The sequence below is a fragment of the Schistocerca gregaria genome, chromosome X, assembly GCF_023897955.1.
Source record: "Schistocerca gregaria isolate iqSchGreg1 chromosome X, iqSchGreg1.2, whole genome shotgun sequence".
NCBI lineage: Eukaryota > Metazoa > Arthropoda > Insecta > Orthoptera > Acrididae > Schistocerca > Schistocerca gregaria.
The window spans coordinates 850456582-850466901 of NC_064931.1; positions in this window are offsets into that span (position 1 = coordinate 850456582).

A 10320-nucleotide genomic window follows, 5' to 3' on the forward strand; every position below is an offset into this window, starting at 1 on the left:
TAATAACAATAGCGATGTGCATCCAATGAAACAACAATAGAATTAATGAAAATGTTCAGCACTCAGAAACATTTAAAATATCCCACCCAGAGGGAAGAAATGCACAATCCAAAACTTTGCAAATAAGTACAGGGAGATCCGCTATGCAAATGACCAATGTTTGGTGCCAGTGATCATGCCCACAGATCCTGGAGTGGTGTTCCAATCGTGCAGGGGTCCCTATTTAAACGGCGCATAGTGGACGAGTCATGAGCGTAGCGATCACATTCCCACTAGAGGAGGACTTTAATAACCGCCGAATTACAGGCAGACGTTTAAGGCGACATGTCTGACAGTTAAGACAGTTTGAAAGGAGCCTAATCATCGGTATCCTCGCCACGCTGTGTGACTCGTCAGGTCGATCGCTCAGTATGTTCCGTGGCTCGATGGTGGGATCAGTGGACACAAGAAGCCACCCACGTGTGAAGTAGCTTACTGCGTCTGGAGTGACCAGGAAGACGACGAGGAGAGAGGATCGAAGGATCCTGCAGCAAGTAATCAAGGCTCCAACAGTGAGTCGCTCAACGATACAAGCAGATGTATAGGTGCCAGTTGTTCCGCAAATCTTTCTAGACACCATGCGAGTGCGAATTTGATATGCACGTCCCCTTGTAGCGAACTGCCGTTAACACCGAAATATCGGTGACTTCATCTACAGTTCTGCCAAGCCAGAACGACGTGGACTGTTACAGCCTGGCAAGACGTGGCGTTTAGTGATAAATCGAAATTCGTTTTGGGGAAGGGTGATAACCACAGCCAGCCTCTGTGGGCGAATGGTTCTAGGCGCTACAGTCCGGATCCATGCGACTGCTACGGTCGCAGGTTCGAATCCTGCCTCGGCCACAGATGTGTGTGGTGTCCTTAGGTTAGTTAGATCTACGTTTTTCTAAGTCTAGGGGACTGATGACCTCAAATGATAAGTCCCATAGCGTTTAGACCACTTTTTTTTATAACCACGTACGAGCTTGGAGGCAACGTGATAATTAAGTGAATCACTCACATGTACGATTATGTCTAATGAATCCCATTTCAATCCGATACTCACCTCCTGGTGAGCTATTTTTAATGTTTTTGAATGTATATTACTAAACGACTATCCCGGAAATCAGTTCCACCTGCAGGCTGCCACCGTAACGGCTTCCAGGGGAAACAAAAAATTGACTTCAATATTTCGCGTAATTATTGACTGAATTTAAAAATTTGAAATGCTGTCATCATCTCTCTTCTTGAGTATTACAGTTCGGAATTGTGTGTTCGTTTGAGGCAGCGAGACTGATAGCGCAGAAATTTCCACACTTCACTCATCCAGTATTTCAGAACGTGTGACTTCCAACAAACTTAACTCTAATTTCAAACCTTTACAAAACTTTTTCACACTTATATCTCCCACAAAATGATGAAAGTGAGAAAGAGTATCCCTTCCTACATTTTCTCTGTTCGTGCACTAAAACTACAATGTCATCTATGGCGTTTTAATTTATTATTTCGCTACTACCCACTCTGTTCGAAACGCGGTTTGGAACCAGTATCCACATATTCTAGTGAACGTACCTGCAAAATTATTACATGTATTTCAGGATGCCGGCCATTGTGGCCGAGCGGTTGTAGGTGCTTCAGTCTGGAACCGCGCGACCGCTACGGTCGCAGTTTCGAATCTTGCCTCGGGCATGGATATGTGTGATGTCCTTAGGTTAGTTAAGTTAAAGTAGTTCTAAGTTCTAGCGGACTGATGACCTCAGATGTTAAGTACCAGAGCGTTCAGATCCATTTGAACCATATTCTAGGACATACAGTGACATAGACATTTAGATGCGGGAAAAATTAGCTTCTGCTTAAAATGGGGCGCAAAATACCCACAGTATGTACATCCGCTGTTTCTTGATGAGAGCACTTAGCGACTACCCACAAAAATTTCAAATCTTTTTCAATTTTTTTTTCGTTTACAGGTTTAGAATCAAATATTTAACGCATTTCCTTTGTAAAATAATGAGATGACTGAAGCTGTTATAAACATGGACGTTCGGGTCTTTGAAGAATCGAGGGTTTTCTGGTAAAATAGTAACGTGAAAGTAAAAGGATACATACCTTGTTGTACAGTGAAATGGAAACAACATTCCTAGATGTCACATGGAAATACGGGTAACCAGGCACAGATGAGCCAGAACATTTTCGCACAGGTATGGAAGAAAAGAATTATCAGGAAAGTGGAAACATTCCAGGAAGATATTTCTGCTTTACGTTATATATATATATATATATATATATATATATATATATATATATATATATATATATATCGGCTTCAATCGCTTTACTTAAAAAGCCGAATGTATTTTGATGGTCACCCACCATATATATATATATATATATATATATATATATATATATATATATATATATATATATATATATCAAACAAGGCGATGCCTGGCCATATAGATGTTTGGAAAAATTCACGGTTAGAAATGCTATCAATGGTTCTAGATGACTCTTTTCATCAATACATACGTCCATGAATGAAAACTCACCTTTCGCTGTCTTTTCAAATAAAACTAATTTAGTTTGATGCTTATACCGCCTGATGATGATGGGTGACCATCAAAACACATTCGGCTTTTGAAGTAAAGCGATTGAAGCAGATATGTTTTCTTCTTTCTGATTCAGATTTAGAGCTGCAGCGTCAAAATGTTACTACTACGTGCGAGAATATGTAAAAATTGGTGAGTAGTCTCAAATCATATAATAAAATAACCTAAATTACGAAATTAAGTACTATAGGAACCAAAAGCAATGATCCACCTATTACTGAAATGTGCCTTCATCTGTTATATAGAAGAAAGATGTTACTTTCCAAACTCGGTCTATGACCCACAAAAATGGAAAACTCGAATCTGACGAACTTTTAGGATAGGCTGCTGAATTCCTGGCGAACCTTATAACAATACTAGGAGTGACAACTATGGGGCAATGCAGATGGTGCTGTACGGGCGATGTGACGCGTATGCTGCCGTGGCAAATCGGGAAACAACACTAATATTGGCGCGCTGGCGCGCACAATTCGAACAGGAGAGGAAGCACAAGAAACTGGTACGGGTAGTATGTTTTCCCACGCACAAAAAATAATGTGGCTTTGGCAATACGGAAGTAAATGACTAAATCTACTGGCCAGAGCTCTAAATTTGCTTGCATAGCTTCGGCGCAGATTATAAAAAATTACCATATTATTTTAATTTAGTACACCACTCAGAAGGGGGAGGGGGAGCGAACCCCCCCCCCCCCCCCTCCTTGACTTCTGTCATTTTCCCTCTGCCTCACACGTTCCAACCATTTTCTCTATAGTTCGGCGTTATGCATTCACTACTGTGTGAAATTATCCCACATTGACAGATCACGTGGTTTTCAACAAAACAGTCGAGTTTTACAAGTTATATTAATGTGACATAAAAGAAGGGAATCAGATTCGAGTAGGAAATGGGTCAGAGCTCACACACTTTGGTTTTGCACACACATCATAAACAGACATCTGCCACAGCTGTCTAGCTATGATCAAAAAGATTTCAGTTAGTTAAAATGGTTGACACAGAGTGAGGAGGAAACGCTTTCTGGTGTGTGGGAGCTGAGTAGTTCGGCAACACAAACTGGACAGTTACGCTGGCCGTGGTGCTTACAGAGCCGTAGTTTGAGAGATGAAATAGTGATGGTAGTAGAGAATCAAACAAGTTGTAAGGTTATAGGCAAATCCAACACCTTCCATGAAAACCCTGACATGATAGCAAATCCGGCAGTATGTCACATAGCTCTAAATAAATCCTGACATTAAAGTAACCAAAGCAATACTTTCAACGAGTGAGCAAATGGAATACCACAGACTAACACAAGAACGCCTAAATGCATGTCATACCTTCCCACCGTGAAACAAATGCAGTTCCGAGGGAAGAAACAAGAACAGAAGCCGAGAGCAGAACCATGTTAAGCTAGAAGGCCGTACGATAAGGGACGGACACCCACATCACCGGCTGACCGCCAAAACCGCCCCCCCGCCCATGTTAAAAGATAGAGCCCTCCAGAAGAACAGTATAGATCTTACGATAACACTAAAAGGGCCACACCAGCTGCAAGTTTTAGAGTGAGATTTTTCGGGTCTCTGTTACGTTGCAAACGTTAAAAACATTGCCCCACCACGAAAAGTACAACGTTTCTCATTGGATAGACCGAATTTTGTAGGCGGAGCTTAAGGTTAACATTAAGACCCTGACTGGTCAGTTGAAAACACAGCCAGATAGCTTTTTTTAGACCAACTTCGGTAAATTGTAGTAAGGAGAAGTTAGGAGAGAGTTGCTTCCGAGACAGTGAGGTTTGCAGCTGCGCCGCCCGCCGCCCCCTGACGCTGCCTAACCAACGACAAGGTAATGAACGCAAGCGATGCCGCATGAGAGCGCATAAGCCTTTACTCAGAACTGCAGAAGTCTCATCTGTTACACCCCTGTATTTGCGTAATACTAGTGTCGATAGTCAGTTAAAGCTCATGGTATTCACATTTGCTACGTAAGTTAAAATATGAAACGCGATGATTTTTCTGATATACAATTATTGAGAAGCCACATTAACCACTGTAATTTACGACACGTTAGACAAGTATTTAAAGATAATTGAGTATCACTGTAGACCATTTTGATAGTTTTCTCTTTTGTGAAACTTAATTTAAACCAAGATTATAGATGTGATATGGCATAGGTCATCCTTCGATCCAGGGTAGAACTTGGAAACCCATTCAGGGAATATTCGTTCACATTTTTGTTGAACGCTGTTGGTTTTCATCATTCTGTATTAAAATATTTCCTTTTAACAATAGTGCAATTTATAAAGAATGTTTTGTGAATAGAATAAAATTCCAATGGTAAATTAACTTCTTTTTCGACGTTGTTTTAACAGTTAACTAAAAATGGGAAAGCCTTGGACCCCTTCCACTAAATTTAGTTAGTATTAAGATTCTTTTACAGGGAGTGCAGTGGAGCTGACGCTGAAATAATTAAGTATTTGATTATATCATCGCTAGTCTCACTGAACTCTTTTGAACTCTATATGTCATGTGGGGTCTGGCGTCTCCTTACCAGCAACAGGTCCCAGGTTCAAACTAGTCAATTCCGTAAAAAGCACGCACAGAGCGTCGTTGCGCGGAAGTGGTAAGGAGACACGACTTAGAACAAACAGACACCACGCAGAATGTTAGAAAGAAAAAAAAGCGAGGCCGGTTACAAATCCTCCGGTATCAGACGAAATATTGAGTTTAACTGGTGGAAGTAGAAAATATAAAAATATAGCAAATGAAGAAGACAAACGAGAAAACAGATATCTGAGTATGGGACTGAGATATAGTGCAAAATGGCTAATCAATACGGGATTGAGGACAAATGTAAGGCTATAGAAGCATCTATGGGAAAGACAGACACCACCGGTTAGAAACTTGAAGGTGCCTTTGGAGAAAAGAGAAGCAGCTTTGAGAGATTGCAGGGAATGTTGTTATGCTGCACAGTGTTCTTAGGGAAGTTGATATTTATTACTTGGTTGCTATATGGCGTAAACGCGTGGTGAAGCTGAATCTTTTTTCCTTGTCTCCCAAATAATTTTTAAACTCGCTAATTGATCAAATCTGTGTATGCAGAGTAAGGGGCAGTCTCCCTGCTTCGAGTGCTGTGCTCCAGCTCGTGATTGGCTTGGTCTAAAGTGGGAGTAGTTTAAAATATAAATGTGCTATGCTAGCGAGCTGGCGAGGAGAGCTGAGAGAAAGAGTAACGGTCACTCTTCTACTGGTGCTTCGCTGGTAAGGAACTGCAGGTCTTTACCTAAACTGTGAGACTTGGTGTCTTTACCTAGTGTGGCACTTAGAGGCTATGCCGGTCACCATCTGAACCATGTCCGTCCCCCGGTGACTGAGTGGTCAGCGCGACAGACTGTCAGTCCAATGGGGCCGGGTCCGATTCATGGCTGCGTCGGAGATTTTCTTCGCTCAGGGACTGGGTGTTGTGTTCTCCTAATCACCACCATTTTATCGCCATCGACGCCCAAGTCGCCGAAGTGGCGTCAAATCGAAAGACTTGCACCAGGCGAACGGTCTACCCGACGGAAGGCCCTCATTTGATGACATTATTATCTGAACCATCAGACAATGAGAGATGTGTGGATGTACTTATTTATTTGGAGTCGGCCAATTAAACATTTGACCTATTCCGACACGCATAGTCGTGAACGGAGTCAAATTGTTTTGGCAGATCAGCAAACGGGTCCACCTGCACACTGGAATCCACCGGGATTTCAGAGGCTAATAAGGAAGTACCTGTGTTCCGAATTAGCCGAACGCGAGACCGCGTACTTGCATTTTTCGGGCTCACGCCATTATAACAGATCGCTGCCATGCACGACTCCAGTCGCCGACCGCATCGTTGTGTGCCGTCCTGAGCAGTAAAGTATTCGCTGCTGTGGTGTAGGGCTCCAATATATGCTTCTCAGCACCCTTTTCTTTGGAACCACATTTTTCTTCATGAAATAGTAGAGTATAGATGCATGACTGTAGTATAGTTTTTTGGGCCATACCACGGATTCACATGTATGAAGTCAGGTAAAGCGATTAGTGTTCTGGTTAGTGTCGTGTGTTGAGCCCCGGCTCATCACTTTGTTCACCATAGATCGCATGTTAGTGAAAGCGTTTGTGAAGTAAAAATGTTTGTGTGACGCTTCATTATCCATTTTTTTTGTCTTGTGATTTTAAGAATGAATAAATCTATTGTTATTTAGACCACAACTCCTTCCAGAATTCTGATTAATATTATCCCTGCCGTTTTTATTAAAGTCTTGATTACAATTGAAAGTAGGAAGATTGTAGTTGCATAATATTCAGATGGGGATCTGGAGTAGAAGACATTGCCTCAGAACTGCAGTTATCGTTGAGAGAACCAGCCATGATAGTAATATTCCACCTGGTGTGCAAGATGTATGAGACAGGTAAAGTATCCTTAAACTACAAGAATAATATAATGATTTCAGTTCCAAAGAAATCGGGTGCTGGCAGGTGTGAATGTTAACGAACTGTTAGTTTAATAAGTTATGGTTGCACGATAGTGACAAGAATTAATTATAGGAGACTGGGAAGAGTGGCATGTGTCGACCTTGGGGAAGATCACTTTGGGTTTCAGAGAACTGTAGGACCACGTGAGGTAGCCCTGCGACTTCTCCTAGACGATAGGTTAAGGAAAGACAAAGCCAGGTTTATATCATTTAGTCCAGTCAAAGAAGGAAATTAGGGGTAAAAAATTTCGTGCTGTCCATAATTTTCATGCAGTGGCAGGAGAGAGTGCCATCAACATCATATTAAAAGTCCTGAGTGATTGGGTGTGATGGTGGTTGTGGAGGGAGGTGTAGGGGGAGCGGTGAAAGGTCGCTTGTTGATTTTTTTCTTGAATAACTCGAATACCACGACTTCTAGCAAAAATGCAATGCTCATTCACTTTATAACATTCATGTTGTGAAAAGTGCTCCAACCATTGTTAGTGGAGCCAAAGAAATGGTCATTGTAGAATGCACATTGACAGCATTTATCATTTGGGGTAGGCTCTTTAGCGTGGTAAACAGTTGACAGCTCCAGCTGTTGACAAAATAAGTACTCACTCAATAATCTGAAAATAGCTCCGCTATTTTAATAAAAGCCCCGTGAAGTTATTTTGTCTACTCACGCACGAAAACTGGTCAGGAAATTCTGGGGAGATATAGTGCGTCTGTAAACTAAAAAGCGAGCAGTGCTCATCATGAGAGAAGTTGCCATTCAAGGAAGATCACAACTGTCATGTAGGAAGACTAAGAATTAATTTCCTCTCTAGCTATATTGAATAGTGCCACAGATTGAGTTTATCCCGTTTATATTATTAATAAGTCACATCTTATACGATCATGTGTTAACGCACTTTGTGGAGAATCCACACCCATAAGACCTGTCTTCGCACTGTGCCGCCATTGATTCATATCGCGAGCTGCGGTAGCGTCGGTATAACTTTGTGAAATACTCTGTAGGAAATTCGATATTGTTTAATTTTGTAATAGTAAATATTTTCGTTAGAAGTTCCCGTTTTCTAGGTATTCAAGAAAAGAATTAAAAAGTAACCTTTAAACGCCGTCCGAACTCCACGTTCACACCTTACATCTCAGGATTTTTAGTATGATGTACATGGCAGTGACTGCTAGTCTGTCGACTTAGGGAAAGCTGGAATGCATTCTTTGAAAATCTGAAAGGAGCTGGGAGTGAATGGTTATTTACAACCAGACTGCAGTTATAAGGGTCGAAGGGCATGGTGGGGACACAGTGGCTGAGAAGGGAATAAGACAGGGTTGCACCATACACCCGATGTTGTTCAATCTGTACACTGAGCAAGCATTAAATAAAACCAAAGAAAAATTTGGGGAACGAATTAAAGTTCGAGGAGAAAACAAAAACTTTAAGGTTTTCCGATGACATTGTAATTTTATCAGAGATAGCAAAAGACTTGAAAGAGCAGCTGAACGGAATGAATAGTGTCTTGAAAGGAGGACGTAAGAAGAACATCAACAAAAGAAAAACAGGGGTTATGGAACGAAGTCGAAACAAATGATGCGATGCTGAAAGAATTAGATTAGGTAACGAGACACTAAAAGCAGTAGATGAGTTCCTCCATTTAGGCAGTAAGATAACTGGCGATGACCGAAGTAGAGAAGACGTGAAGCGTATACTGGCAATACGAAGAAAAGTGTTTTTCAAGAAAAGAAATTTGTTAACATCGAACGTAAATTTTCTTATTAGGAAGTCTTTTCTGAAAGCATTTTTCTGGACTGCAGCCTTCTATGGAAGTGGATGATCAACAGTTCAGACAAAAAGGGAATCCTCACAGGGCTTGGATCCGCAGTCGCTACAATTTGCTTAAATGACTTGATACCGCCTGTAGCTGTCATTTTGTCTTTATTTGTGTACTATCGAAGTTTTTGGCAAAACTTGAGTAAAAGAAGGAATCAATTGATAAGACACATGAGAGGCATCAAGGAAACATCAGTGTAATGTTGGAAGGGAGGGTGGGATTAAACATTGTCGAGGGAGGCCAAGAGATGAGTATAGTAAGCAGGCTCACATATATAAAAGTTGTAGGAGTTATTCGAAGATGAAGAGGGTTGCACAGGATAGAGCAGCATGGAGAACTGCATCAAACCACAAGTACAACTTGTGATGACTACAAGTGCAACAGTTAGTTTGGGGATATCTCATTACTGCAGCAAAGCTTCCGCCATAGAAGGGTTTAAATTATATTTGGTACCTTTCAATTTATTAATATATTCCGCTATATTTCATTGTATGTAATTTATGTTTTCAGACTAAATTATTGTTCAAATTCTAGACGTGGTTTTCCTTCCGAGAATAATATTGAATCCAACCCAATTAACAGTTAAGTACTCTGTTGTCTGAACTCTTAATACTGCGCATTCTGAAGTCACTGCTTGTATTACCTGATGTTACTTAATGCTGTGCATGTTACACCACCTGTTTAATCTCCTACCGAATTGCTTTGAGAGCATTTTCGTGGTCTCTGTCTCAAATTATTCGAGACTGCATTCCGTAATCGTATTACTGATATATTCGAATAAGAGCTCGTGAAAGCGGATTCTGTTAATCTCTTGATTTGTAGGCAGTGCTGCACTCAGATTTTGTCTACTAGACTTGCGTTCTTGAGACAAGTTGGAAATGAATTCTTACGGTGACATTAAGATGTTTTGGTTACAGTGTATCTGTACTGTTCCCATTTGTTCTCATTAATCAATTTGTGATATCACTTTGTTTGTATGTTATGGTTGAACTCGTGAATACGTCTATGTTACGTAAAATCTGACGGTATCTGCTACATCATGTTTCCTTGGCAATCCCGTTTGCCATTCAACCAAACACTTGATCCCTTTTGAAGCACTTTAAAAGGCTTTATGAATTGCTTTCTTATTGTAAATATTGAAATCAGAAATTGAATTCAGTTAGAGACACCGTGGCACGTCTAACTGGAAGACAGGAATCAAGTGTTGAATGTACGTCCCAGCACAAACACGGGTGCACGCCGCTACTCATTGTCAATTGGAGATCGATGGTGCGAATATTCCAGTTTTAATGATTGCACGTATCAGGTTTTGCTTCCGTAGTGTGATTCGTTGGTGAATACATGTATTACCTTTTACGGTACTCAGTAACTCATGTTCATATGTAGATTGATTTTTTCACTTTTA